This window comes from Meriones unguiculatus, chromosome 6 (assembly GCF_030254825.1).
Source record: "Meriones unguiculatus strain TT.TT164.6M chromosome 6, Bangor_MerUng_6.1, whole genome shotgun sequence".
Taxonomy (NCBI): domain Eukaryota; kingdom Metazoa; phylum Chordata; class Mammalia; order Rodentia; family Muridae; genus Meriones; species Meriones unguiculatus.
This window is the reverse complement of record NC_083354.1, coordinates 26,717,315-26,742,186: the sequence shown is the minus strand read 5'-3', so window position 1 is coordinate 26,742,186 and position 24,872 is coordinate 26,717,315. Positions and strand designations below refer to the sequence as shown.

The 24,872-nt window shown below is 42.1% G+C and overlaps 1 pseudogene; it reads left to right on the top strand.

Moving 5' to 3' along the window:
• The first annotated feature begins 727 nt into the window (after window positions 1-727).
• The window catches only part of LOC110543790 (baculoviral IAP repeat-containing protein 1b-like), a 48,944-nt pseudogene continuing 24,799 nt past the window's right edge, over window positions 728-24,872 (top strand).

Here is a 24,872-nt window from a genome sequence, read left to right as displayed (position 1 = left end):
AACGCTACTGATTTTTTTGAGTTAATTTTGTATCTGGCCACTTTGCTGAAGATGTTTAGCAGCTGTAGGAGTTCCCTGGTAGAGTTTTTGGGGTCACTCATGTATGCTATCATATCATCTGCAAATAGTGATAATTTGACTTCTTCCTTTCTAATTTGTATTCCCTTGATCTCCTTCAACTGTCTTATTGCTCTAGCAAGGACTTCAAGAACTATGTTGATGAGATATGGAGAGAGTGGGCAGCCTTGCCTTGTTCCTGATTTCAGTTGGATTGCTTTACGTTTCTCTCCATTCAATTTGTTGTTGGCTATAGGCTTGCTGTATATTGCCTTTACTATGTTTAGATATGTGCCTTTTATCCCTGATCTCTCCAAGACTTTAAACATGAATGGATGTTGGATTTTGTCAAATGCTTTTTCAGCATCTAGGGAGATTATCATGTGTTTTTTTTTTCTTTCAGTTTGTTAATATGCTGGATCACATTGATGGATTTCTGTATATTGAACCACCCCTACATACCTGGGATGAAGCCTACTTGGTCATAGTGGATAATATCTTTGATGTGTTCTTGGATTCGGTTTGCAAGTATTTTGTTGAGTATTTTTGCATTAATGTTCATAAGGGAGATTGGCCTGAAATTCTCTTTCTATGTTGGGTCTTTGTGAGGTTTAGGTACCAAGGTGACTGTGCTTCATAGAATGAGTTTGGTAATGTTCCTTCTGTTTCTATTTTGTCAAATAGTTTGAAAAGAATTGGAGTTAGCTCTTCTTTGAAGGTCTGGCAGAATTCTCCGCTGAAACCATCTGATCCTGAGCTTTTTTTGGATGGGACCTTCTATTTATTTCCTCGGGGAATATAGGACTATTTAATTGATTTACCTGGTCCTGACTGAACTTTGATAAGTTGAATTGATCAAGAAAATTGTCCATTTTCTTTAGATTTTCAAATTTTGTGGCATATAGACTTTTGAAGTAAGTCCTAATGATTGTTTGAATTTCCTCAGTGTCTGTAGTTATGTCCCCTTTTTCATTTCTGATTTTGTTGATTTGGGTGGTTTCTTCAAGAGTTTAAGTTAGCCAGAATATAACTGCATTTTCAAATAAAGATTTTGACTGAGAACTGAATTCAGGTACCAGGAAATATCACAGAATGTACACTTGGCAGAAAACAAAGTTAACTCTCCTAGCAACAGCCTCCAGGAAATATAACAGAATAAATGCTTGATAGAAAATAGAGACAAACTCCCTGGCAATAATCAATGGGAATCGATTGAGAATCGGGTGGGAAAATTCTCCCCAATGTTTCAGATGTGGTTTAGAAAAATAGCCATTGTGATTATATGCCTTAGCCATTGTGATTGTGTGCCTCAGAAAAGGTCACCCTGGGATGACACCTAAATGAACATCGGTACAAAGTCCCAATTTATTTCTAATATCAGAGATCAGACCTCTACTCTTGCCTGATGCGTCTAAAACAAAAAGGGGAACTGCGGAATGCTATGCCTTAAAGATGGAGCTGGTTTCTGCCTTCTGCCTTCCACCTTCCCGATGGTGAGTGCTCACTGTCACGAACAATTCCACATTTGGCTAAGGCTGAGGATCTGGCTTGCTTCCATGTATGTGGACCTATCTGCATTGCCCACGTGGCACGCCTGGATTGGCTACCCAGAGGCTATTTAAGCTGTGGGCTGGCTTTCCCCAGGGTCCGAGGATTGTTCAAGGTTCCTGAATAAACTACATTGAAAAAAAAAAGATGGACATAAAAGCGAAGAAACAAAAGTTTGGTGTAAGCTTAAAAAAAAAAAAAAGAAAAGGTCACCCTGCCCTGCTAAACTTCAACCTATTCTGTATTGCCATGTCTTGTGCCCCCCTGCTTGCTGCCATGGAAACCCCCTGCTCACAGACTTTCCCTTTAAAAATCCTGTTCATTCAGAACTCAAGGTCCCACTTCTCTACTGCTGCGTCAGTGAGACTTGGGTCCCAAATTTGATCGCTCTCGTAATAAAGCTCTCTTGCAATTGCACCAAGTCATCTCCTTAAGATGATTTGGTGGTCTCTGAGGGTGAACCTGGCATAACAGTCTCTCTGCCTTTTAGTTAGTTTGGCTAAGGATTTGTCTATGTTTTTCATTTTCTCAAAGAACTAGCTCTTGGTTTCATTGATTCTTTGAATTGTTTTCTTTGTTTCTAATTGATTGATTTCAGCCCTGAGTTTGATTATTTCCAGCCGTCTACTCCTTTTTGGTGTGTCTGCTTCTTCTTTTTGTAGGGTTTTTAAGTGAGCCATTAAGTTGCTTGAATGAGCTCTCTCAAATTTCTTCTTGAAGTCACTTAGTGCTGTGAACTTTCCTCTTAGCACTGCTCTCATTGTGTTCCACAAGTTTGGGTATGTTGTGTCTTCATTTTCATTGAGTTCTAGGAAGACTTTAATTTCTTTCTTTATTCCCTGACCCAGCTGTCATTTAGTAGCAAGTTGTTCAGTTTCCATGTGTGTGTAGGCTTTTTGCTATTTCTGTTGTTGTTGAGGTCCAGCTTTATTCCATGGTGACCAGACAGGATACAAGGGATTATTTCAATCTTCTTGTATCTGTTGAGGCTCATTTTGTGACCAACTATATGGTCTATTTTGGAGAAGGTTCCATGAAGTGCTAAGAAGAAGGTAAATTCTTTTGTGTTTGGGTGTAAGGTTCTGTAAATGTCTGTTAGGTCCATTTGATTCATGACCTCTGTTAGAGACATTGTTTCTTTGTTTAATTTCTGTTTTGTTGACCTGTCCTTTGTTGAGAGTGGGGTGTTGAAGTCTCCCACTATTAATGTGGGGATCTATGTGTGGTTTAAGTTTTTTTTTTTTGTGGTTTAAGTTTTATCAATGTTTTTTTTTTACAAGTGTGGGTGCCCTTGTATTTGGGGCATAGATGTTCAGGATTGTGATGTCTTCTTGGTGGAATTTTCCCTTGATGAGTATGAAGTGTCCTTCCCCATCTCTTTTTATTAATTTTAGTTGAAAGCCTATTTTATCAGATATTAGAATGACTACTCCTGCTTGCTTCTTGGGTCCATTTGCTTGGAAAGCTGTCTTCCAACCCTTTACCCTCAGGTAATGTCTATCTTTGTGACTTAGGTGTGTTTCTTGTATACAACAGATTGCTGGGTTTTGTTTATGCATCCATTCTGTTAGTCTATGTCTTTTTATTGGAGAATTGAGTCCATTGATATTGAGAGAGATTAATGACCAGTGGCTGTTAGATCCTTTGATATTGATGTTGGCTGTGGTCATAAGGTTGTGTGCTTGGTTGCTTTTTGTTTTACTGTAGTGAGGTTAATTATTTCCTGTGATTTCTTGAAAGTAGCTAGTTTGTCTCCTCCTTTCTCTTAATGAAAGGGTCTCAAAATTGCTATATTCGCATTTTATCCCTGAGCTACACCTCCATTTTCTAGTTTTAGTCTACTTGCAACTCTCAATTTTGACACCTGTAAATAATAAATGAAAGATTGTAAATTTGACAGGAACCCGGAGGTAGAACTTGATACAAAAGCCATGGATGGGTGCTACTTACCGGCTTGCTCCACACAGCTTGCTCAGCATGTTTTTTACAGAACTACCATCCCAGGGATGGCACCACCCAAAATAGGCTGGTCCTGTCCATCAATAATTAAAAAAATGTCTTACAGCCTGATTTTGTGCAGGCAATTTATCAGTTGAGGTTCTCTCTTCCCAGATGCCTATAGATTGTGTCAAGTTGTTATAAAACTAGTTGGCACAGCCACTGGCCTTGGATTCTTCTCCTTCTTCTGTGCCTATAATTAGAAGATTTTGGTCTTTTCATGATGTTCCAAAGTTCCTACATGTTCCTTTCATATAGTTTTAGAGAGTTTACACATTCTTTCCTTGAGTGGTCCAGTTCCTCTACTTTATCTAATATTCTAATATCAAATATAAGAATAGTTTTAATATTCTCTCTTCTCTTTGATACAGTCTATTGGTAAGGCTCCAATTTAATTTAGCTGAGCCACCATGTTTCATTGTACATATGATTCCAACAATCTGAAGTTGAACTGATAGTCCCAGTTAACCAGCCTAGCTGGTTAAACTGAGAAAAACAAGATCTAACATAAATTCCTAGGATTTACTTGCATTTCTCTTAAAAAACCCAACCTACTAAGTTAATTTTCTAGATACAAGATAAAGAAAGGGGGGGCACAAATATTGGCTGAGCTCCTTGAGAAATCACATATGTTTGAGAATTTTGTAACTTTCTGCTTAAATGGAGTGGCTGTTGGGGAGGAGTTAGATGTGTGGTTTGAACGAAAACAGATTCTTTGGGAACTTCAAATAGTCATTGTCCAAAAGGTTGTGGTGGAGTCTCAGAACTCATGTTTAAAGAAGTGTCAGATACTTATTTGTGCCTAGGACAGCCTCTTGATTGTCACCCACATGGCCACTAGGATGCTGGGCTAGGAATCCATGAAGACTCCTGACCACTCTTTTCTCTTGGGAAATCAGTTCTCAGTTCATAAGCAGATTTTAATTCCTCTTACAGAGAGACATGGAATTCTGACATGTGAAATCCCATTGCAAGAAACCACCTGAGAAGAAGCAGGACCCTGACCATACTGAAGGTAAAAGGAACTCAGAAGACCATTAGCAAAGCCAGTGCCTGACAGACACCAAAATCCTTAAGAGGATGCATGTGGTTGACCCAGCTATTCTTATTTCAGGAATTTACTCTGGGGAAATTTTTTAAATGTTGGAAATATTTATTAATATCATTACAAGAATATTGAATATTGAATTCATCTTTATGTATGAAGAAGGACAATGGTTTAAATTTCCACATTTGGGGAGTAATTAAACAATTATGTATGAACAGATTTTTAAAAATGGAAGAGTTGGGGAGCAAGATGGATGGCTCAGTGAGTAAAAGTACATATCTTATGAGCCTAATGGCTTGTGTTGATCCCTGCATTCCACTAGAGAGGGAAGATGAAAGTAATTGAAACAACCTTTAAAAGTCCTCTGACTTCCAAAGAGCTCTGAGGCATGTGTGCACTTACAGCACACACACATATACACTCACACTTCTCATACACTCATACACATTCACATTCACACACACATACTCATACATGAAGTGTTGCCAAGGAAACGAGAATTCGTTTTAAGGATTCTGAGTCTTGTAACAACAACAAATTAAAAGGACTCAGAAGGAAACTTGAGGACCATTTTATTAGTGTCTGATCAAAAACAACAAGTAGGACAAGTTGTAAATCTTGGTAACTGCCAGGAGGAAAGAGATGGGGGGAAAGGCCATACCTTTGGAGACGGATCCAAGAAAACAGGCATGTTTGACAATCAAGGTCAGTAACCATCTGGACAGAGAGTGTGTAGGGAGTCTGCAGAGTAAGGGAGTCCAGAGTGTCAAGAAAAGCATGCATAGAGTTTGGACCAGTATGTGAAAAAGAGATAGAAAGCAGAGGAAAAGTTAATACTTTTAACTTAGAATTCAGAAAATTGGAGAGGCTTAGCTGTGGAAGCCACTACATAGGGGTGAGGGCTTCTGAGAAGTGTATCTTCTTTCTGAGGGGATAAGTATTCCTCCCACTTCTTTACCTTGTCTTCCAGTGACTCTGGTGTGGACTCCCAGCCAGGTGATTCATAGGCTTAGCTAGATTTACTTTTAAAGGAGAATACAGTAATAACCAACATTGCAGTCTTTGGAACAGTGGAGAATGTCACGTCTCTAACTGGGGCCAGAAGTAGAACTCAGATTTCATTCTTTTATCCAAGAGGAAACAGCTTTGTGATGGGAAGTGGTGTCCAAATCCAGCCGTAAGGGAGGGCTCCATCAGTTCCATCAAAGGCTGCTAGTCTCTATTTGGCTACCTAGCATTGGCATCTCAAGTGTTGAGACCCTGGAATCGTTTCACATTTGGTGTCAAGTCAGTCTGGCTACTTCTGGTTTCCAGTCAAGGAAACTTCTTGTTTTCCAGTTACTTGAGCTCAGACTGCCTGAGTAGCTTGTATCCTCTACTCTCACGAGAAGTATGGTGGAAGAACAGGTATGGTGATGCAGGCCTGTTAGCTCAGCACTACAGATGGAGAAAAAGGAAGATAGCCACACATTTGATGCTAACCTGGTCTCTATATTGTGTTCCAGATTAGTTTGGGATATACAGTGAACCCCTGTCTCAAAAAATGTAAACAAAACCAGCAGGGTGGTGGTGGCACATGCCTATAATCCTAGCATTCAGGAAGCAGAGGCAGGCAGATCTCTGTAAGTTTGAGGCCAGCCTGGTCTACAGAATGAGTTCCAGGATGGTGAAGACTATACTGTGAAACTCTGTCTCAAACAAAAACAAAACCAAAAACAGATCGACAGTGCTGGCTGGGCCTGCTGCTCAGTGGTGGGTACTAATTAGCAGAGCCAAGGCCTTGGGCTCGGTCCTACAAGCATACATAGCCAAAATTCAGTACATTGCAAATATTTGTCGATTTTACAGTGTAAAATAGTCCGTATATTCTATTGTAGTCATTTCAATAATTGTGAGTTGGAAGAATAGGGAACTGGGTGAAGAAGGAGGTTCCAGAAATTAACAAGAAAGGTGTAAGGCTGGAAGCCCTTCCCCACCTGGGCTTCATTAACAAAGGGAGCATGTTCATGAAGAGCTAGCTTTGTAAAATCATCAGGGAAGTAAGGTTCTATGCAAATTTCATATCAGATGTCATGCTGAGTCACTTCCATCCTCTCTTGGCGCCAGGTCATAGCCCAGGTCTGGTTTGATTCTGAGCTCATCAGTATCTCTCCTTTAATAAGGACTCTCCACCCTATCACTATCCACGTTCTCTCTACAACCCATTGTGAAGAGTTCTAAGAACCTATGAACCCCAGCAACTGCCTCCCAGACTCAAATCCATACCTGAAACAGGGAGCATCCGGAGATCACATGAAACACTAAGCCTGGAGAGCGAAAATGACAAATCAATGTGTCTGGAGGCTGGAAAGATGGCCTTACAGTTGAATGGATTTACCCTTGCAATGGAGCCAATTTTGGTTCACGACCCCGAAGCCAAGCCACTCACAACTACCAGTAACTGCAGTTTATGGGGGCCCAACACCTTTTTTGAAATATATACACACATACTTAAAAATAAAATCTTCAAGAATAATTTTAACTAAATGATATTATCAGATTGTCACTCTCAGGCTACATAATTGTGCATATTTTTTCTTTAACATACTTGGTAAACATATGTCATTGTTTTTACACTTCAGACTTGGAGCTGGGCATGGTGATTTCATGGGTTTATCATTCCAAGTTCTTGGCCTCCTATACAAGGATTCAGAGATAAAGGTTCCCATGGATTGGCACAAGAACAAAATAACCTTAGCTGGAAGGAAACAATGGCACAGACTTTTACCTTCAAGACTGATAGTTGACCACGTGAGTGAGAGTGTTTAGGGAGTCTCATCATTGTTTAGGGATTTCTTTTATGGGGCTCAGGAGATGGAAAGGCTGGTTGCTAAGTAAGGGCCCTCTGTTTTGACTGGCGGATTTGAATTATCCAAGTCCTTGGTCATTGTGCATGTCACATGTATGTCATAGAGAATGTGTGTGATTTTAAGTATATATGTGCCTAAGATAGAAAATAGAGGATTCTCCTTAAATATTAAAGACACAGTTTTGCCTGCCTGCATCTGCACCCAAATTCAGGTCAGTTTGATCAGCCTTTCCAGTCCTCCTATCCCAATACATTGGGAATGTACTTGACTAGAGACTGACTAAAGTTGATTATTGCTAGGGACAGGGAAATCTATACTGTTGTCCAGAGATGAGGCTACAGGCTGTGTCCTAAAGGAGGGGTGTGCAAAGAGTATGTACAGGTGAAGGACTTAGAACACCAAGCACATTTTTACAAAACCAAATAGGGTCCCAGACCAAATGCTCTACTATGCTTGTTGGCTTCACCCTTAAGTGCAAGATTCTGTCTAAGAAAAACAAGCAAACAGTCAACCTAAAGGACACTTGCAAGGCTCCATGAGTGGATCCGGCTCTCTGTGTCTAGTTCACTGCCAGTCCTCAAGGCCTAGCCCATTGCTTGACACACAGGTAGGTGCTTAGCAAATATTTGTTGATTGAGTGAGTGAATATTGATGTTTCATAGTTTCTCAAGCAACGTTTGTCTTTCACAAGTGGAGGTCAGATGGCAACATACAAAAGTTGCTGGTCTTCTACCTACCATGTGGGTCCTGGGGAACAAACTGAAATCATCGGGCTTGTGGCAAGCCTCTTTACCCACTGAGCCATCTTCCTGACTCAGAGACACAACCCTTTATAATAAAGATATTGCAGACACCAAAATCATTCGCGTTCCTGTCTCATTTAGAAAATGGCATCCGAGGGAGAAGCCTACGAGGAGAGAATTTACGAGTTTGATGATGATTTGGCCTCTGAGTTCTCTGCTCTTCTTGGTGTGGACGCACTTCAGATCTTAAAGAGACAGCATGAAGAAGACCACAAAGAACGAATGAAGATGAAGAAAGGTTTTAACTCACAGATGTGCAGTGAAGCCAGGAGATTAAAGACTTTTGTGACCTATGACTCATTCAAATCATGGACGCCTCAGGACATGGCAGCTGCTGGGTTTTACCATACCAGGGTGAAACTTGGGGTGCAGTGCTTTTGCTGTAGCTTAATCCTCTTTAGGAGCAGACTCAAGAACCTTCCTATAGAAATCCACAAGAAATTACGTTCAGAATGTGAGTTCCTGTTGGGCAAAGATGTCGGTAACATCGGCAAGTATGACATAAGGGTGAAGAGTCCAGAGAAGATGCTGAGAGGCGGCAAAGCACAGTACCAAGAAGAGGAGGCCAGGCTGGAGTCCTTTGAGAAGTGGCCGTTTTATGCCCATGGGACCTCGCCACGTGGACTCTCTGCAGCTGGCTTTGTCTTTGCAGGTAACTGGGTCTCATTTTGTGAGGTGTTTCTGTAAAAATTTAGTTTCCAAACTAATCAAGAGGGACGACTCTTGCTAAAATGCTCAATCCCTATAGCAAAAGGCAAAGAGGATGGACATCAGACGAAGAAGAAAACAAGAAACAACCTAGGAACCTGCCACAGAGGCTTTGCCCTGCAGACTATCAAAGCAGACGCTGAGACTTATGGCCAACTGTTGGGCAGAGTGCATGGAATCTTATGTAAGAAGTAGGAAATAGTAAGATCTGAAGAGGACAGGAACCCCACAAGGAGAGCAACAGAACCAGAAAATTTGAACACAGGGGTCTTCTCAGAGATTCATACTCCAACCAAGTACCAGGCATGGAGATAACTTAGAACCCCTGCACAGATGTAGCCCATAGCAGGTTAGTGTCCAAGTGGGTTCCATAGTAATGGGAAGAGGGACTGCCTCTGACATAATCTGATTGGCCTGCTCTTTGATCACCTCCCCCTGAGGGGGGAGCAGCCTTACCAGGCCACAGAAGATGACAGTGCAGCCACTCCTGATGAGATCTGATTGACTAGGATCAGAAGGAAGGAGAGGGGGACCTCCCCTATCAGTGGACTTGGGGAGGGGAATGAGTAGAGAAGGGGGAGAGAAGGTGGGGTTGGGAGAGGAGGAAGGAGGAGTTTATGGGGGGATACAAAGTGAATAAAGTGTAATTAATAAAAATTTAAGAAATGATGTATTTGTGAGGGGTGGGTGGGATGTGAGTGCCCCGGCCCAGTGGTTACATGTGGTTGAGAACTGCCTGAGGTGGGTGCTGGGAACCAAACTCCAGTCTCCTGCGTGAGCCCTCTTAACCACTGAACCATCTCTCCAACCTTTCTTTTCTCTTCCTCCTTCTCTTCCTCCTTTTTACTCTTTCTCTTCTGTTCTTGTTCTTGTTCTTCTTGGACTTGGTCTTGTTGTTGTTCTCCTTTTTCTTCTTGTTCTTATCCCTGTTGTTCTTGGTCTTCAACTTCTTCATCTTCTTGTTCTTCTTGTTGTTTTTATTTTTCTCTTCTTCCTCCTCTTTTTTCTCCTTTTTCTCCTCCTCCTTTTTCTCCTCCTCCTTTTTCTCCTCCTTCTGTTTCCATTTCTTCTCCTCATCCACATTCTTCCTATTCTTGTTGTTCTTCTTCCTCTTTCTTTCTCCTCCTTCTCTTCTTCCTCCTCACTCTTTTACTACTTCTTGTTAATCATTCCTTATTTGTTAATTGTTATATTAAAGATCTAGTTCATTAAACTTTAATAATTTTACTTCCGATATAATTTACTTTAGTGTAGCATTATTAACTTGCCAAATATGTATAAAATAAAAGGTTTTCTGTAAATATGGACACATTTCTGTAAATGTGGGCCTAGAAATATATTAACTGAAGGTTGAGGTGTAGCTCATTACTTGAGGCCTAACTGAGGATGTGAAAGGTCATTGGTTTAGTCCCAGCACTGGAAAACAGAATAAGAAGACTCCCGAAAATACTTGCTCCATTCATAAGGACCTGAAAATGGATTATGAGATAGCTTAAATGCACTTTCTTCTCATTTCACAAATATTACTATTTATATGTTTCCTTGATTAATTTAATTTCTATAGTTTTGGAAGGGTTTCTTTTTACTTATTTAACTCTCATCCATGAGGCAAACTATCCTCAAGAAGACTACACTTTGAAATGCCTCAGCCACACACAGGTGTTAGGACAGATGTGGATGACAATTACAACAGGATCTGTGGGTGCTGAGTACCTGCTTATGCTATACAAGGATTGAACACTAATAGCAATTCACTCAGTTTGCTCTTTCCCCATGTTTGATAGTTGAGCTCACTGAGGCTCAGAGAATTAGAGAACTGTGCCTCTATTTCCATAGACGTGACATGGCAAAGCTAACCCTTAGACCTTCTGACAGCATTATTCCAGGTAGTTCTAGCTTTTGCCTACTTCTCCATCACTTTGGTCCTGAAAGCTAAGTAGCAGCCTCTATGTGTAAGAAACTGGCATGTTGAGGGCTAAGTCTATGGAGGATGGCCATGGCTGGGAAATGTAGGTCCAGAGCTTAGAACGGGGTCATTTAGGGCAGTGGGATGTGGCCAGGGATTCAGCCAGAGGGGACATGGAAGAGCAAGCATGCTGGGGTCTGTGTTGCTCTGGTTCAGTATGATCAGCTCCAAGACACACCTGGTGCCATCGCTTCCCTGCATCTGTAGGTGAAAGGGACACTGTGCAGTGCTTCTCCTGCAGTGGATGCCTGGGAAACTGGGAAGAGGGAGACGATCCCTGGAAGGAGCATGCCAAGTGGTTCCCCAAATAAGTATCAAATGCTTCTTTCTTAAAGATTTCAGCTTTTGTTTCTGTTTCTGTTGCTTGATATTTAGCAAAATAAAACTGGAGATAAAAGAGCAACCTTGTTGGAGTACCACATGAGTTTTGATCTTTCTCCTGTCCAATATGGGGTCACCCTAGAAATTTTCAAGCAAGGAAATCTGGTCACATAGTGAAAAGCTTGAATCACATCAACTTAAATGACCCTTTTCTCTTTTGTGTTATTTTGCTTTTTATCTTTTCATTTTAATATTTCCTGTGTAGGATGTTTTTGCATGTAGACCGCGTTAATATGTATGGTGTGTTGGTGTGTAGTGTACATATGTGCCCTTGTGCATTCCTGTGGAGTTCACATGCTAACCTAGCCCACCTTCTCATCATTCTTCACCTTATCTTTTGAGACAAGCCACATGGGATCCATCTGTCCCCGTTCCTCCAGGGTTAGGATTAGTGACATGGTGGCCTGGTCCCTGCTTTTATATGGGCAACACAGATTCTAACTCAGGGCCTCATGCCTAAGGTAAGGTACTTTACCTGCTGAGACAATCCCCAGACCCAATTGTTTACTTCAGTTTTAATATTTGGGACATTGGGGATGTGCATTAGTGCAGGCACCCTCGAGGACAGATGTGTCAGACTTCCTTACCGCTGCAGTTACAGGTGGCTGCCCAAAGTGGGTGCCGGTGCTGAGCCCAGGTCTTCTGCAAGTACATTGAGTGCATGCTCTCCAGCCCTCTCAACAGTTACTATTGTTGTTTTATTGTCCCCAACACTACAATATGTCGGGTCGAGCAGTTTCATGATTTACCTTAACTACCAAATGAGTCAATCTGCACAGGAATGGAAACGATGTATTGATGGAAAAGACGAGAACAGTCTTTAAAATATTACAAGTGGTTTCCCATATTCAGAGAAATATGCACCAAATGAAAATTTTCGCTGAATATGGTGGCACACACCTGTAATCTCATAACTGTGGTTCTCCTCCTGCCTGGGGGGCTGCCTCCCAGCAGCTGACGAAGTCAGGAGGAGCAGGAGACGAGAAGCCTGCCTGGAATGGCCAGCGAGAGCCATATAGGGATCACATACCCTGGGAACAGCTGATGGGTAGTTCAACTTCCAGAGAACAAAGAATATATGCCCTGGGAAGTGGATGGGGCTTAGGAAAGACGTGTACTTTAATTATTTGTGATAATGTGTTTAGTGGTATGATTTTGGCATCTGATGTTTTGTTTCTGCTACATACAGATGTATTCTTCTAATTTTTAAATTTTCATTATGAAAGTCTCAAAGAAATCAGAGAAGTGTATAAAATGAGCACATGTTAGCAGCTGGCCTGATCCTATTTCATCTACCTCTTTCCTGCCATCCCCATGGAATGGTCATGATCGGGTTATGTCAAAGCAAAATCCAGCTAACACATGGTTTCATTTCTTATTCCTTTAGCATATAACTTTAAATAGTGATTAAAAAAAGAGCCACAGAAGTGTTATGTCTCCTACAAAGATGAACAATAAAATGGAATAACATTTAAATATCTTAGCTAGTATTCAAACGCCCGCTCCCTTCATTGTTAGTGAATTTTTACATTGATTTAGAGTATGAGTGTGTGTTCCACTCTCTGCTTGCTATGAATCAACCTCTTTGATTTACCGCATATGTGTTTCAAGAAGAGAGCAGCGGGGTGTAGCGGTACGTGCCTATAGCGCAGGCTACTGTTGAGGCTGAGGTGGGAGCACGGCCTGAGGTCAGAGTTTGGCATCACCTTCGCAACACAGGGAGACCCTGCCTTGAACTAAAAGTTAAAATAATGAGAAGATTGTCCTGCTCTGCTTTCTGTTGCTTTGATAAACACCATGACCAAAAGCAGCCCTGGGAGGAAAGGGTTTACATGGCTTACATGTCCAGATTACAACCCACACTGAGGGGTGTCAGAGCAGGAACATAAGCAGGAACAGACAGACACTATGAAGGGACACTGCTTGTCCCCTTGCCCCCAGGCTCATATCCAGCTTCCTTTCTTAGGCCTCCCAGGACCACTTGCCTGGGGTGGCTCTGCCCACAGCAGACTGGACCCTCCAACATCAATCATTAATCAAGAAAACGCCCCACAGACTTGTTGACAAACCAGTGTGATGGAGGTGTTTTCTCAGCGGAGGGTCCCTCTTCCTGGATGACTCTAGCTTATATGTCAAGTTGATGAAAAACTAAAGCAGCACAAGGTTGGAATTTTAAATAATGGCATTTTGTCATTAATATGATTTACATGTTTCTAACACAATGTTAATTCTCATGAGTAAGACTTCAGGAAAAAATGGACAGTTTTATTGAAGCATCAAATTCAACAGTTTGATGGGTTTTTAGCAAATATTTCTTGTGATATAGACGGTCTTTGTCACAATACTGGGAGTGTTTTTAAAGACATTTTTAATTGTAGATGTGAATTTCTTCAAAGCGAGAAATTGTCAGAGGAAATTGCCCAGTATATTCAGAGCTATGAGGGATTTGTTCATGTAACGGTAATTTACAATGTCAACTCTTTCCGAGATGTGATACATCAGGGTGATGTTTTGTTTTTGTTGTTGTTGTTTGTTTGTTTGTTTTCCCAAATATTCTTTGTTTTTCTTCCTTTCTCTTCTCATTGTCCTGCCTCTCTCTGTAGAGAGGAAACAAAACTCTTGTCTTGTGAAGCTGGAACCACTTAGACAGTTTCCAGGCTGGTTTTGGGTTGCTTCTGCTGCCTCCTTCATCTTCCCTCTGAGTGAGGCCACTCACTACTCTAGCTACCTCCTGACACTTCCATCTGGATGTCTGACCCAATCTTCTGACCTAGTACATGGCAGAGTCTGGGCACTCAAAGGTGGCTCCTGAACCTGGTTATTTACACCCTTAAACTAGTAAGGACTTCCTAGTGGCAAGCGGTGGGAACCCACCTCAAACTGAAGCCAAAGGAGACTGTACTGTCTTACTGACTAAGAGGCAGCATCTGCAGAGGGCATGGGCTGACAGTTGGGGTGCAGTTTTCTCAGAGGGAGAGCTGCATGGTTGGAGAGCATGGCTCCCTTCCTTTCTCTCAGTTCCTCATGAGTCAAAATTCACCTGTGTGTAACTGCAGTTCTGTGGTTGCACAGGGTGTGTGGTAAGAGTGACCCTGAGGAGCTTCCATTTCACTAATGTTTGGCACTGCATAAAAGTTTACAAGATCAATAGAAATCAAACCAAAATTAAAGGGCTGCTTTGCTCAAATTCTGCTGCTCGAATGAAAATTCACTTCAGTTTTGGAAGACCTTAAGTTGCAGGCCACAGATAGATGGATATCTTGTAAGTCAGCCAATCAGGCAGTAACCTGAATTTCTTTTCCTCAGGGAGAACATTTTGTGAATTCCTGGGTCAGAAGAGAATTACCTATGGTATCAGGTAAAATCTCAGGCACATTCCATTGGCTTTGCTTGTTTCTTTTTTATGTTCTCATTATCTCTCTCTCATGCTCACGCTCGAACGTGTGTGTCTGTGTATGTGTGTGTATGTGTGCCACATGTATACAAGTGCTTTTGGAAGATAAACAAGAGCATCAGATCCCTTGGAGACAGAGTAACAGGCATTTGTGAGCTGCCTGATTGTGGGTCTTAGGAGTTGAACTCAGAACAGTTGGAAAAGCAGTAAGTGCTCTTAATCACTGAGCCATCTCTCCATCCCTCATCACCTTTCTTTAAAAGTTATTTTCATGAGTGATTGCTGTAACAGAGAATGACTTTGGTTGTTTTGCTTTCTTAAATGGCTCTGTGTGCTGTTAAGAATTTAAGGAATATCCACATTAGAATGAGGCGAGAGGCCTGAGTGTGTTGCTCACTTGCCTAGCATGGGCAAGTCCTTAGGTTCCATCCCAACACCCACAGGAAAACAAAACCCGAGTATTAGGAATCTCGCTCAGTTGGCAAACATCTGTATAGCAAGTAGGATAGGCCCTGAGTTCAGCCCCAGCAGAGGTCAGGTATGTGGGGACAAGGGATAGTGGACAGGATGAAAACAATCATAATACAGTAAGAACTCCATGGTGGCCTGAGGCTGCTCATCCCTGGAATTCCTGCTCTTGGAAGGTGGAAGGAGACACTTCTGCCCAGGTAGGACTATGGTAACAGTTTAGAGGCCAGTATGGGCTGCATGAGGTTAGTGCCAAGTGTCGAGCTCCATGCCTGTGATCCCAGCACTAAAAAAGCTGAGGCAGAAATATGATGATTTTATAGATAGCTTAGCTTAGCCTACATGGCAACGCATTGTGTCTCACCCCCCAAATAAGCAGGAGGTGAAGGGATGTCTCAGATGTTAAGAATGTTTGTTGTTCTTGCCGAGACTCAGGTTCAGTTCAAAGTGGTAACAGTTTACAACAATCTGCAACCCCCTCTCACAGGAATCTGACTCCCTCTCTGGCCACCAGAGAGAGCTCCAGGCACACATGTGGTAGACATACAAACATGTAGGCAAAACACTCACACATACATGTAGTGAGGATTTTGGTTTCTTTAAAAACACAGACAGTTATGGGAATATGTTTTCATTTTAATCGCAGATGTGAGATCTGGGGCTGCTTTAGATTGTCCCCAGAAGCTGACTCTGATTTGCCTCCTACTTTGGCTTGGGTGTGATTTGGCCAACTGCAGGTAGTTTCTGCAATTGTAAGACTTTTGGAATTCTGGGGACTCTTGAGTGGGTATAGAAATGCTAGAGCTGCCAGCGGGGCTGTGGCTGCTGCTCCTCCTGCTGTGGTAGAGGCACTGGCTGCTGCAGCTGCTGCTGGTAGTTGCTGACTGGTGCTGTTGGGATTGGTTGCTCTTTGTCACGCGGTTGTGTGCAGAGATGAGTGGAAGGAAATTGACGCCCCTAACCAGCAGGAAGTATTCTAACAGTATTGAAGCTCCCTTTCCCCTCTAACCTTTCTCTCTTACCTAGTGTTGGGGATTTGGAAGGGTGGAAGAAGGGGGCAGAATGGTGGTAGATAAAAGGACCCAATAAAGTACGCAAATGTCTGACTACACATACATACATACATACTTACAAGCATGCACATGGCATCCTTTTGACTGAAAACACCATTTTCCAATAAGTTGTTAAAATAGCAAACACTATGGGGAAAAGGAGAAGCACTGTTCTCTAGGTCTTGGGAACACAGAGCTGTGTCTTTGGCCACATGAGCAAGAGTCTACAAGAAGGGTGACATTGTTGACATAGGAAATGGGTTTCTCAGAAGAAGCCTTGCTCATGAATGCTACCTTAGCAAAATGAAGAGTCTACAGCACTGCCCATCACACTCTTGTCATTGTTAAATGAGCAGGTTAAAAGAGAAACAGGGAAGGTTGTCCTCAGACTTCCACAGATGTGAGTCCATATATGCAAACGGACTTGCACACACATGAAACACTCCGAATTGTAAGTCTTGAGACAGCTTCCTGATGCAGTGAAAGAAAGTGATGAGATAAAGAAGGAAAGTAAGGAAAGTCTGAAGTGCCAACCTGCTCTTCAGAGTACACAACCAGAAAGCACACTGGTGAGCACTGAGCAAAACAGTATAACCTATTCCCTATGATCTCAGGGCTTAACAAAGTCAAAAGTAAAATACAAAATGTTTCTAGACTCTAAAATTTTTTTCCTAATTAAATTAAAGTATAGTATTCTCTGTGCCAATGAAATACTTAAAGCAAAAGGGAAAAAATCCTAATCCTAGGATGAAATGTGAACACGGGCAGGCTTTCATCTTGAAAAACTTGTCAGACCAAGGTAATGGGAATTTAATTTTCACGTGCTCACAGCATGGAGAAGACATGTACCAGTGTCCAGAGACCAGGGTGAGGTAAAAAGTCTAATGGAGACCCCCCACACACACGTGGTCATCTCAAAGAGCAAGCTGTCATAACAAATGCTTTTAAGGGAGCCACAGGGGAAATGACCTTTCTCAAATCTTCATAATGATTCTGGAAATAGGAATCTCCTCTCAATATTGCTCTATCCCAATGCTAGATGACCAGGGGACAGTCTTAACTTACATTTTAACACACTGACCATGCACAGAAATGAATAGAACGAATGGAATACCCCAATCTTTGCCCAGCAGTTCTAACATGGTCTTTCTTGTATCTCTTATTTCTTCCTGCTCTTCTAACCACCCTCAATTATTCTGACACAAGCACACATCATAAGATCATCCCACATATACACACAACTCACTTGAACTTTGTTATCAAAGCCTGCTCTTCTCGCCCACATCTTTTCTCCAAGCTTACTCTAATGACAGCGTCTTTGCTAATGAAGAAGTGAGGAAGGACACTTTAAAGGACTGGCCCCACGAGTCACCTTTGGCTGTTGAAGCTCTCGTCAAAGCAGGCCTTTTCTACACAGGTCAGTTGGGTTTTTCCCTTTTATTTCTACATTTCTGGGTGTGAGTGTTGCCTGAAGGTAAGTATGGGTGCCACATGCCTGCCTGGTGCCCTCAGAGGCTAGCCAGGGTGTTGGATCCTGGAACTGGAGATATAGTTGCCGAGAGCCAGCATGTGGTGCTGGAAACAAATCTGACTCCTTTGCAAGAGCAGCCAGTGCTCTTCATGCTGAGCATCTCTTTAACACCCGAGTCAGAATTTTGTGTCTGACAAGTAGTCTAATCCCAAACTTGCACTTTTCTTTATTTTCATTTGTCATAGATCTCTTTGGGGCCTCATAAGACCTTCAGTTTTCCATAATTCCCTCAGTGTTCAGCCTCTGGGCTTGGGGATCCTGAGGTCACTTCATCTGACAGGCCTATTCCACTGTCACAAAACTCACCACCCTGTCTTAACGCATTGTCTTCTCTTGCCAGCCTTGCCTGAGTGTCACAGATGAAGTGCTCCTATTTCTAGGTGAGGAGAGCTGGCAATAATGTGAGCAGAGACAGGGATTCTTCATAACCTGCCTTGCATATAGGCTCCTAAGTTTGCTCTTCCATCCTGCCCCAGCTACAAGTATATTCTCCTGATTTACTCAGTAAGCAATTGCTTGTTGGATGCCTATGTCTGTGAATGTCCTGTATGTCATCGTTGTCCAGAACAGACAGAAATCTCCGCTCTCGAGGAGCTCCTACTCCAGTTCCTGATGGCAAATCTTTCAGGATGATGGTTTGGTAGAGGTTTCATCACAGCACATGGTGCACAGGAACCTTCAGCGACTGTTGCTGACTGTTGCTGACCGCCCCACAGAAGGACCAAGAGTCCTGTTTGAACTCTTGCCTCCTGTGCGTGGTATTGCCACATAATCCAACTGGAGGAGCAAGCAGGATTTCACTAGTGAAATCTGGAGTCAAATTCTTGTGAGTTAACAGGTGTATGTGCTGTTGAGCTGACCCAATCTCCTTTTCCTAGGCATAAAGGACCTTGTCCGGTGTTTTTCCTGTGGATGATGAATGGAGAAGTGAAAGGAAGGTTACGACCCATTAACAGACCACACCAAGTTTTTCCCAAAGTGAGCAAAGTGAATTCTCTTGACTTTTAACTCACTTCATCTGTTATTCCCTCACTTTCCAGGTTTGTTATCTGTGGGTAGTGTCTGCTCACTCTCTGGTTTCCCTGTGAAGGATACATCCATGTATCTTCATTTCTTTCCTCACATGAGACTCTCTCTATCTAGCTAGACATCATAGTTAAATCTTAATTGAGGCTGGGTCAATATGCACACAGATGTCTCTATGTAGCTCATGCTACATTAGAAATGCTATACAGTCTGTGTTCAGCTCCTCAGGTGTGTTTGGTGTGCAGCCAATGTATACCTTAAAGTGTTCTAGATTTATTTAAGTCTATTTATTAAACTTTAAAATGTAAAGTTTTAAATAAGTATCTGGTCTTTAGATAGAATGGAAATAACATCCCAAGTCCTTAAAATATTCTTTAAAAATGTTTTGTTAGTGTATATTAATTATATAAAATAATGACATTTTAATATATGTACATTTATGACCTTTACACACAAAATATATATATTACAGTGTACGACAATCATGTCACCACCATCCTTCCATTTACCTTCTCTTATCTCCCTCTGTCTCCACTTAATCCTCTTCCTTCTAAAATCATGTTTTAGAGCAGCCCAGGGCTACATAGCAAAACTTTTATTCAACTTAAATAAATAAATAAATAAATAAATACATAGAATATTTCCATTTAATTTTGAAGTTAGAAGACTAGTGACAGCAATGGTCACTTTTTTCTTTTTCTCTTACTTTTTAAAGTATTTGGCTTTATTTTTATTTTATTTATTTATTTTTTAGTATTTGACTTTATGTGCATGGGTGTTTTGCCTGCATGTATATCTGTGTACTACTTGCATGTCTTATGCCCACAGAGGTCAGAAAGAGGAAATCAAATATCCTAGAACTGAGTTACAGGAGGCTGTGAACTGCCTGATATGGGTGTTAGGAAGCAAACCTGAGTCCTCTGCAGGAGTAGTGACTGTTCTCCCACTGAGACAGTTTTTCAGGTTCTACTTTTTCTTTTTCTAATTTGGAAATAGTATGCAGAAAATTGTGGAGACTGCTGGGGCTATCTTCTCAGTCCCTGGGATGGTAAGTAGTGAGGCAATCTAGTTATATTTAAAAGTTGTTTTATAATGTGTCGATGAAGTTTTGTTTTGTTATAATTACAAACTAGCATATGTAACGCATATCTACTGTTATTACATATCTGGTTGAAAGGACAATAACAATAAATCCTGGGAGCTGAGTGCTAAAGTCAAGAAGTCAAGGTCTCTCAGTGCCTTAGAGGCCACCGTGCCACTCCCTTGTCCTGGTTGATGCTTGTCCTTCTCATCCAGGGGCAAACACAGTCTTGATTTTCAGTTCACTGTCCTTTTACCAAACACATGCACAATCACACACACACATCTACATAAACTTTCAGCTTTGCCTGCTCTTCTTTGGTGGTCTTTTGTTTCTTTTTTGTCTTAGCTCTATATTTGCTGTGTGTGTGTGTCTGTATGTCTGTTGGAGAGAGAGAGAGACAGACAGACAGACATAAAAGGAGAGGGAGAGAGAAAGATTGAATCCAGAGTATCATGATTGCTAACTATACACTAAACCAGTGACAACCTCCAGAAACTCTTGGTTTACCCATATTCCCCCCTAGGATGAACCAAAAAGCAAGAAGTACATTGCTACTGAGCTATATCTCCAACCCTTATATTGTTTGACAAAATATTCTATTATGTCTACAGAGAGAGTCCTAGTACAGTCATAGCTACACAGAGAACCTCTGTTTAAAAAAAAAAGGCAATTTAAGAAAAGATTTCACTGTGTAGCAGATCTCGATTTTCAGTATAGCTCAGATTTCCCTTGAACTCCCATGTTCTTGCCTCCATCTCATGGATACCAGAAGAGCAGGCATGTGCTATCATAACCTGGCTTAGTGACTCTTTGTGTTGGGGAAGGACAGCTGGAGAGAGGTCTTTGAGGCACAGTGTCAGATAACCCGGGGTGGCCTCCAACTCAGTGTTTAGGGAGGATGGCCTTAAACTCATCCTACTGCCTCCACATCCGAAGTGCTGGATGACAGGCATGCTCCACCATCCCCAGATCTTGTTTAGATAGACAATAACAAGATATAAAATGATCACTGGCAATCACAACCATATCCTTTCATCCAAGTGTCTCTCTAGGACATCCCAGGGCTCTTAGTTGCTAATGGGAGTCTGGAATGAACATAAATTCAGACCTTAACAAGAACAGAATTCCAGAGACTTACAACAAGGTCAAAGTGCAGACAGTAAGTGACAGGGTGTGCTCATTCCTGAGGGAACACTTCCTTCTCCCAAACTCAGGAGCCATTGCAGAAGAGGGCCCAAGAGGTCAGAAGAGCCAGAAGCTGTAGAGGACTTTGTCTTGGGTTTGTCTTGTTTTGTGCACAGCAGGATCCTTCTCTCAGGAATTCACAGTGGCTGTGGTTGCCTATCCATACAAGCCTGTGCCAAATCCAGCCAAGCCAAGCCCCACCTGTAGGAGGGGAGCTGTTGACACTTGTTCAGCCCGACCTCTGCTGGATGGCCCTGTGTCCACTCACCCATGAGCAGCACTAATTGAATTCAGTTAAAAGAGGATACGAAGCTGGGAGGCAACCTGACTTTAGGAGGAGTCTAGGGAAACTGAAGAAAGGCAGTGGGGGTTGATATAATCCACATACATTGTGCACATTTTTGTGATTTCCAAAGAATAACATACTTTTTAAAAAAGAACAGGCTTCCAAACCGTGGCTCAGAAAGCTCTGCACTTTGATCAGCGCTTATGGATGAACAAGAGCAACACAGGGAGAACCTCAGCTGAGCAAACAAATGACCAAACTGAGTAAGAGGGAAAAAATGGCCCAGATGCCAGTCAGACTCCTGGTTCTGGGATGAAGTAGACTTGGTATTGTGTGGTCTTACTCAGGTAACCACAGATGAGGGTTCATGAATGTGATGGTCAAAATGCTCAGCAGGCAGCATTTCACAGCAATTCAAACACTCTTTCCCAGATGTCCCCAGAGCCTCTGTGTGAGGTTGATAGAGATGCCTCATTCAGAGCTGAGAACTCGATCATCAATTATTTTCTGCACTGCAGTGAGAAGCTTATCTAGCCAAGGTTCAAAGCAGCATCATTCTTTTTATAGGAACATAAATATTTAGAAGGCAATTTGACAGGATGTCCATTAAGCCAGATAGCATTAGTAGACCCTGCCCTGCTAAGACCTATATAGACTCTCTGGGCCATGTGCTTTTGACCAGGTTTAGTTTAGGGTTTTGTTTTCTTTCATTTTGTTTTTTCTTTTTTTTTTTTTTGAAATAAGGTCTCACTGTGTTGCCCTTTCTGTTCTGACCTTGCTATTTTAGATCAGTCTGACCTTTGACCCAGAGATTCACCTGTCTTTGACACCCAAGTGCTGAGATTTACAGGCCTGCACCATTACACCCAGCTTGACCAGGTTTAGAGCATCTGTGAAGCAGCCTCAAGTCCAATTCAAAAGCAGTCAGTTATCCCCAAAGATTCAGGCCACTCTTCACCATTGGCCATTGGCCTCATCTTGTCTGGCATGATGGTGATGTTGTAGAATGCAGGAGGCCTTCCTCCCCCAGCAGACTGAAAAGCCTTTTCCAGTACTGTGATAGGGAGACAGCAAGGAGGAAATTTTGAATCAGTTTCAGCTTCATTCCTCTCTATCCTGAAAGCAATGTGTTCTGTGTATTCAGAAATAGGTCTGTATTTCTGTCCAACTTATTTTGTGAGACAGGTCTCTCATTAAACCTGGAGCTGGCCAATTAGACTTACTGGCTGGTTAATGAGCCCCGACAGTCTTCCTGTCTCTCCTTCTCTGGCACTAAGATTACACTGTCCCTATTGCCTCGCTGTTACACTGGTGCTGGAGATCTGTGCCCAGTCTCCATGTTTGCCCAGCAAGCATTAAATTTTTATTTAACTGTGTGATATCTATGTTTTTATACTTAATGTGAATTTCATGTAGTTGGCACACTCAGATCTTGTGGGTTTGTTTCTGACAGTTTGACAAGAGTTGATATGGTTAAAAATTGTTAACTAAAGTTTTAATTTTACACTTTGTTTAGTATTTTTACTGTCCTTTGTTGTTCTTTTTCCATGGCTCTAGAGTTTTCTCATTAGTTAGTCTTTAAACTTTTATTTATTTTTTACCTTGTTCACTTAGGTAACGTTTGTTTGTGTGTGCATTGTATGTTCTACATAGGGCCAAATGGAGACAGGGAGTATCCTCTCCTTTATGTCACCCTTTTGTTCCCTTGAAGCAGGGTCTCTCTCTGAACCTGCTAGCATCCAGCAAGCCCTAGTTATCCTCTTGCCTCTGCACCCACAGTGCTGTGTCACTATTTTCTATTCTTTAAGATTATTTCAGCTGTTTTCACGGACAGGCACTAACTCTGTTCTCACCCCAACACATTCCCCGAATATCTTCACCATTACTTTACAAACCACATGCATTTTTATTGGAACCCAGAGGCTTACACGATGCAAGACTAACAGAATCACTGAAAATGTTCGCTCTCTGCTTCATGCTTAATGTTAGACTAGGTTGCCTAGCAACCTCTGATGTCATCACCTGCCTCTGCCAGGTGCAAGCCAGGCATGCTCCAGATATAAAGGACCTTCCCATCACTGCTCTCTCTCTCTCTCTCTGACTTTCTTTTTTTATTTATATTTTTATAAATTACAGTTTATTCACTTTGAATCCCTACTGTAGCCCCTCCCTCTTCCTCTCCCAATTCTTTCCTACCTCCCACGTCTCCTCCCATGCCCCTCCCCAAGTCCACTGACTTCCTTGCCTTTTCTCCCTCCCTCTGTTTCTTTCTGGGGCACCCCTCATCCCTTCTTTCTTAACCCTCCCCCTTCCACGACCGACTTCCTTCCTTATACCATACATGCTTGGGCGGTTGTGTTATTATAACATTGGTGCTGTGAAACTCGGTGGGCTCTTCGGGTAGTGTCTGGGCACACGGGAACGCCTCCCACCTGTTGCGCCACCCGTAACAGATTTGCGCTCCAGATATAAAGGACTAGGAAGCGCCAGCGGGTCTTGAACTAGACACTCACTCGTTCTGTTTTAAGTGGCTGGTGTGGGTTGACAGAACCGTCTCTTTGCCAAAGAAACCTCGGAGCTAAAGCCAGTCCTCACAACTGGTCCTGATCTTCATGTTTTTTAAAAAGCAAATACAAATCCTTATCTCATGGAACTATTTTATGATTTTTCTCTTCTCTGCATAGTTGCATATTTCTTCAAAACCTGAAGTCCTCTGCAGAAGTGATTCCAGCCCCTGAGAACCACCATGCACTTCCAGAATCCAGGGTAATGAGCCCCGCCCCTTCTCTGACTCAGCAACACATGATCTTGGGATTGAGCCTTAACTGTCAATTGTAAATGTATCATAATTAGATAGAGTTCACAAGAATCTAAGAAGCACTATCAAGTGCTACGTTAGACAGGAACTTCACAGCGAACGAGGGAGACACAATATCTAGCTTCATGAAATGTACAGTCAGCCCTTCTCCTATAAGAAGTCTATTGATGAAATTTCAGACTTATTCCTGGTAAACATCCAGACTAAGCAGACCCGGCTGCGGCCTACTGAAGACAGTAGGCTTGACTTGTTACTTCTGAGATGTGCAAGGCAAGTTTCATTTCGTTTCACTGGAGTTTTGTTTGGGACAGAGTCTCACTGTGTAGCTTAGGCTGACTTTGAACTTGCCGTGTTCAAATCCCAGACTGGCTGGGAATTTATGATCCTCCTGCTTCAGTTTTCCAAACGCAGAGATTACAAGTCTGTGTTTTGTGATTTGATGTGTGTTCTTTACTGCAGTTGAGCAGATAAAAACAAAGCTCCTCTGCATGCTAGGCAAGGAATCTATGACCCGGGTACATCCCTGGCTAGCAGGCAAAAGGCCAGTAAAATCATGAGGTCAGATGACAGTCTGTTTCTCTGAGATACAATCTAACTATCAGTTCACTTGTGACACAAGCAACCTAGACTGTCATTTTGTTGCAATGGTAAGTATGCCGGTTCACACCCC